The sequence below is a fragment of the Gekko japonicus genome, unplaced genomic scaffold (genome assembly GCF_001447785.1).
Source record: "Gekko japonicus isolate JY-2015 unplaced genomic scaffold, Gekko_japonicus_V1.1 scaffold4057, whole genome shotgun sequence".
NCBI classification, from domain to species: Eukaryota; Metazoa; Chordata; class Lepidosauria; order Squamata; family Gekkonidae; genus Gekko; species Gekko japonicus.
In genome coordinates, this window is record NW_015162600.1 from 46,604 (window position 1) to 52,672 (window position 6,069).

The window sequence follows — 6,069 nt, forward strand, 5'->3', positions numbered from 1 at the left end:
CCTCCTCCTCCTCCGCCTCCTCCTCCTTGTAAGAGGGCTATATCTGAGACTAGACACACAAGAACACACATGAAGCTGCCTTATAGTGAATTGGACCCTCAGTCCATCAAGGTCAGGACTGTCTACTCACATTCGCAGTGACTTTCCAGAGTCTCAGGTGGAGGTCTTTCACATCACCTCCTACCTGATCCTTGAATTGCAGATGCCAGGGACTGAACATGTGGCATTCTGCATACCAAGTCGATGCTCTACCACTGAGTTGTGGTCCCTCCCGCTGAGATCTCCCCCTGAGAGATCTGAGAACGGGCCTTCTTGGTCAGTTCGGTGTAGTGGTTAAGTGCACGGACTCTAATCTGGGAGAACCGGGTTTGATTCCCCACTTCTCCACTTGCACCTGGCTGGATGACCTTGGGCAAGCAGTAGCTCTGATAATGAGCTGTTCTTGAAAAAGAGCAGTTTCTGTCAGAGCTCTCTCAGCCCCGCCTACCTCACAGGGTGTCTGTTGTGGGGAGGGGAAGGGAAAGGAGTTTGTAAGCCGCTCTGAGACTCCTTTGGGTAGTGAAGGGCGGGGGATAAATCCAATCTCCCCCCCCCTTCTTCTTCTACTTCTTCTTCTTCTCCCCGAAACTTTGGAACACCTTCTCCAAGGAGATTAGTCTGTCATTGTCTTCTGCCAGTGGGTGAAGACTTTTTTGTTCCATTTGCTGTACCCCTATTAACATTCTTCTTGGCCCTCCTCCCTAGTTGTGTGTGTGTGTTTGTATGTTTATTAACACTTACTTTCAGCTTTCTGCTTGGTTTTAGATTTCTCTAATCCAGGGGTGGCCAAACTGTGGCTCGGGAGCCACACGCGGCTCTTTCACACATATTGTGCGGCTCCCGCTACAGCGGCTGGGGAAGCAAAGGGGAGGCATGTGTCCCCAATTGGTCTTCCCTTCCCCAGCCAGTGCAGAGAAAGAAAGCAACTTGAACTTTAAATGCATTCTCAAAGCTCCCCCCCCCCAAGCTGGCTTGGAGAAGGCATCTGTCTCTTTAAATCCCTTCTCCAAGCCAAGCTAGCCGGCATGGGGGTGGGGGGTGGGGCTTGGTGGACTTATTTAATATTAAAGTTGCTTTCTTTCCACCTCTCCCTCCCCCCATCTATTTGCTTTCTTTCCACTTTCTTTCTTTCCACCTCTCTCTCTCTCTCTCCTCTCCCCCCAGTCTAAAGTTATCACTTTAATATTAATAAAAGCAAATTTGCATATTTTCCAATAAAAATGTAATATTTGTTTGTGTCTTCCGGCTCTCAAATCTGACGTTTATTCTGTGTGGCTCTTATGTTAAGCAAGTTTGGCCACCCCTGCTCTAGGCTGATCCTGTTTCAATGCTTATTGGATGTCCCATCCCCTTGGCAGCACCGAGTTAGCCCTGTGTAATCCGTCTTGAGTCTCAGGAAGGAAGGTGGACTAGAAGCAGGGGTCATTTCTTGCAGGAGCGCTCAGGAGCAGAGCTCCGGCAGTAAAGAGCCCAGGGGGCGGGCACATGCAACAAGCACCACCCCCTGCCAGTCAGAGCAAGAAGCAGCCAGGTAAGCTGCAGAGCTCCCCCCGCGTCCCCCAGTTCCAAAACAGTCCAGTGGCCCCTTTAAGACCAAGTTTTATTCAGGTACAAGCTCTCCCTCCCCTGCGAGGACAGATCTGCACGTGTTCCCCACCCCCCAATAGCTAGCAATCCAAAATGGTCCAGTGGAACCTGAGCGGTGGGTGTTGCCTTCTGACACACTTCCGGCAAATGAGTTATGCTAATGAGTTATGCTAATGAGCTCCTGCACCTCTTTTTCTACGAAATGACTCCTGGCTAGAAATAAGCTGGAAGCAACTTGATGGCACTTGACCCACACACAGAGAGGCATTGGGCTTTCCCCCTCAGTTCCTCTTCATTCCTGGAGAAGTTTCACCTGTGAATTTTCTGGATGGTAGGCCTCAGTTGAGGAGATACGGGCAGGACTAGGGGAGAAAATTATTTTGAAAGTCCCTTTTAGTTGCTTGACCCCATATATCATTTTTTTTTAAAAGAGAGACTGAGTAGAAGTGTGAATGACCCCCACCCAAGCAAAAACTCTACAGGAGGTTTTAGCATTGCTAGCAGCCCCACAGCGGAGTGAGTTATGTCCCCACAGAGACCCCAGTGGGTTACAATGCCATACAGTCCACCCTCCAAAGCTATAATTTTCTCTAGAGGGACTAATCTCTGTAGTCTAAAGATGAGCTGCAATTCCGGGAGATCCCCAGGTCCCACCTGGAGGCTGGCATCCCTAGAAGATGCACAAGTGACCACCTCCTTTAGGCTCTGCTGGGGATCTGAGAAATCCTGAATACACATTTGAGCCTCCAGATGTGACTGATGACTCTACATCCAGCCTTCTGGTTTTGCAAATAGGTCACACGATGTGTTTCCTAACATGATCAAAGAAATCTTGCCTTCCTTGTGTGTGTCTAAAGTTTAGAAGTTCACCTCACTGTCCACAAGGTGGCAGCCACAGACCAAGAGAGAGAACTGAGTTGTGTTGGTCTTAAAGGTGCCGCTGGTCTCAAACTCCTGCCGCTTCAGACCCACACGGCTACCCACCCGAGTTCTTCTTGTTAGCAAGGGCTAACAAATTGACAGTGACTCTCATTTGCAGCAGATATTTAAGATAACAAAAAATGGACTGCAGAGTGGTTTGTAGTTTGGATTAATTCTTGTGATCTGAGTTTGTGATCTGAATCCTGGGTTTGGGGTTAGCATTGGCAATTGTCTGAAGGGGAAAAAGTCTCTTTACCCAGTGATGTTATGCTGCATGCCATGATTCCGCCACCCATTTCTGCACACTAAACCTCTATTAGAGGGACACAGGACATTTTTCTCCAGAGCTGTTGGCAACTTTATCGGGTGAACACATGTTCCTAAAACTTCTCAGCAGCTTTAGATGCTGCAACCAATCTTTCTCTTGGTTGCGCGTGCTTGATATGGCTTGATCGTCTATGTGTGGTCGCTCAGAAGTAAGTTCCACCAAGAGACTCCATTGATTAGTGCAGGTGTCATTTTCTGCGGGAGCGCACAGGAGTGGAGCTCTGGCAGTAAGGAGCCCAGGGGGCGGGCACATGTAACAAGTCCCACCCCCTGCTCCCAGCAGCCCTCAGTCAGACCACGAGGAGTAAGAAGCAGCCAGGTAAGTTGCAGAGCCCCCCCCCGCCCGCCTTCAGGTACAAGCTCTCCCTCCTCTGCCAGGGCAGATCTGCACGCCCCCCCCCAATAGCTAGCAATCCAAAACAGTCCAGTGGAGCCTGAGCGGTGTTGCCTTCTGACACACTTCCGGTGATGTCAGGGGGTGTGGTGTATGCAAATAAGTTATGCTAATGAGTTCCGGCACCTCTTTTTCTCCGAAATGACCCCTGCCCATACCACAATGCTGCAATCACAGAAGGTACCCGGCATGCTCGTGGGGAACGAAAAACGGGTTGTCGCATGATCCTCCTGACATGGACTTCTTGAGAGTGATTTTACATTCGCTCCTCCACAGCAGGAACGGGCAGCGCACCCTAGACATTGTTCCCGGGGACTTAAAGCTCAACAGGTGCATACAGAATGAACGTGCAAGTGATCCAGATAACTTGTGCAGAAGTTTAATCGATAGAGCATTTATGTACAACAGTACAGACAGGAGTCTTTGCACGTAGGGTTTAATGTACCCAAACTGAGATTTTTATCCATGATTTAGGGTTGTCAGCTCTGGGTTAGGAGATTCCTGGGTGTTTCGGGTGGAGCCTGGGGATGGTGGGTCAGGGATGCCAAGTTCCAGGTGGCACCTGGGGATCCCCTGGAATTACAGCTCATCTCCAGACTATAGGGATCCGTTCCCCTGGAGAAAATTGGATGCTTTGGAGGGTGGGTTCTATGGCTCTGTACCCCACTGAGGTCCCGCTCCTCCCCAGGGTCCACCCTCAAACGTTCAGGTGTTTCCCAATCTGGAGCTGGCAACCCTCTCCCTGCCCCCCACCAGTGTCTGGGGGGACCTGGCAACCCTTGGTGGGGTTGGGGGAAGGGTGGACTGCCACAGAGCCTGCCCTCCAAAGGAGCCATTTCCTCCGGGGAAACCGATCTCTGCAGTCTGAAGATCAGTCACAATTCTGGGAGAACTGCAGGCCCCACCTGGAGGTTGGCAACCCTGCCACCATATGCAGACACCTTCTTCCGTCTGCCAGTAGCTACGGTTGCCACCTCCGGGTGAGGAAACTGCTGAAGATTTTGGAGCCGGGGTGAGTAAAATTGGGGAGGGGCCGGACCTCAGCTGGGGATATAGCTACGGAGTCCACCCTCCAAAGCAGCCATTTCCTCCAGGGGAGCTGAGCTCTCTAGTCAAGGGAAGAAGGAGGAGAAGAGACTGGATTTATGCCCCGCCCGTCACTCAGAGTCTCAGAGCGGCTTACAAACTCCTTTCCCTTCCCCTCCCCAAAACAGACACCCTGTGAGGTAGGTGGGGTTCATAGAGCTCTTTCAAGAACTGCCCTTTCAAGGACAGCTCTTGTCAGAACTATGGCTTGCCCAAGGTCATCCAGCAGCTGCAAGTGGAGGAGTGGGGAATCAAACCCGGTTAACATAAGAACATAAGAGATGCCAATGTTGGATCAGGCCAAAGGCCCATCCAGTCCAACACTCTGTATCACACAGTGGCCAGAAATACCAGTGCCATCAGGAGGTCCACCAGTGGGGCCAGGACATTAGAAGCCCTCCCACTGTTGACCCCCCCCCAAGCACCAAGATGACAGAGCCTCACTTGCCCCAGAGTCCCTATCTATACCTTGTGGCTAATAGCCACTGATGGACCTCTGCTCCATATGCATATCTAATTCCCTTTTGAAGCTGTCCATGCTTGTAGCCGCCACCACTTCCTGTGGCAGTGAATTCCATGTGTTAATCACTCTTTGGGTGAAGAAGGACTTCCTTTTATCTGTTCTAACCTGACCGCTCAGCAATTTCATGGAGTGCCCACGAGTTCTTGTATTGTGAGAAAGGGAGAAAAGTACCTCTTTCTCTACCTGCTCTTTCCCATGCATAATCTTATAAACCTCAATCATGTTCTCCCAGATTAGAGTCCGCACACTTAACCACTACACCAAACTGAGATCAGTTGTAATTTCAGGAGATCTCCAGGCTCTACCTAGACTGTTTTTTACAAAGGACAGGTGTCAACAGATCAGGTCAGTTCATTCTTGGGCCTGTACTCTCGATGGCTGTTACATTCTGGTGCAAATTCCCCGCCTGCCCTATGCTGAGCAGGATATTCACCAGTATGTAGGGTTGCCATTTGCCCAGTTGGATTGGGCAACCTCTCACCTCTGCCCTCAGCCAGCTGCTTGTTAATTTTAGCGGCAGGAAAAAATGGGGGGGGGTACGGGGGGGGGAGTGTCGATGTTGACTCTCTAGCAATTTCCTTCACTCTGTGTGGTATAGACCTATCACCCGGGAGTGACGTCACAGCCAGCGATTCCCTCCACCCAGAAGTGACATTACTTCCAGGCGAAGACCATAGAGGCTGGTTGAATTACAGAGGGGGGCTTGGAGGAGGTGGTGCTACTCACCAAACTCCAGCCCCCCCAAGTACCGTCCCCCCGTATCTCCCAGGGTTTGCTGGAATGAACTTGCAACTCTATTGGTAGGCTGGAGTTTGAACCCAAGAGTGCCTAACTGCTACATACACTAGTGAATAGGCTCTGGGTGGATTTGCTCTAATCCTGTTGCTTTATAAAAAATATCTCACGAAATATGCTCCCTTGGTCATGGAGCCATTGCTATCTTCGATTTGTAAGTCCTTATTCGTATACAGGAATGTAATGTATAGCTGTTTCTTTATATATAACTCGGGTCATGGTAGATCAAGACGGGTAGCCCTGCTAATCTGCCTGTCCATAGCAGTAAAAAAGTCTGGTAGCGCCAAAAAGACTAACAAAATGTTTGGCAGGATTAGAGATGTAAAATTTCCGGAAATTTTGAAGCTCAGGAAAAAAACCGGGGTTTTTTTGGGAAAAACGGAAATTTTTGGAAAAA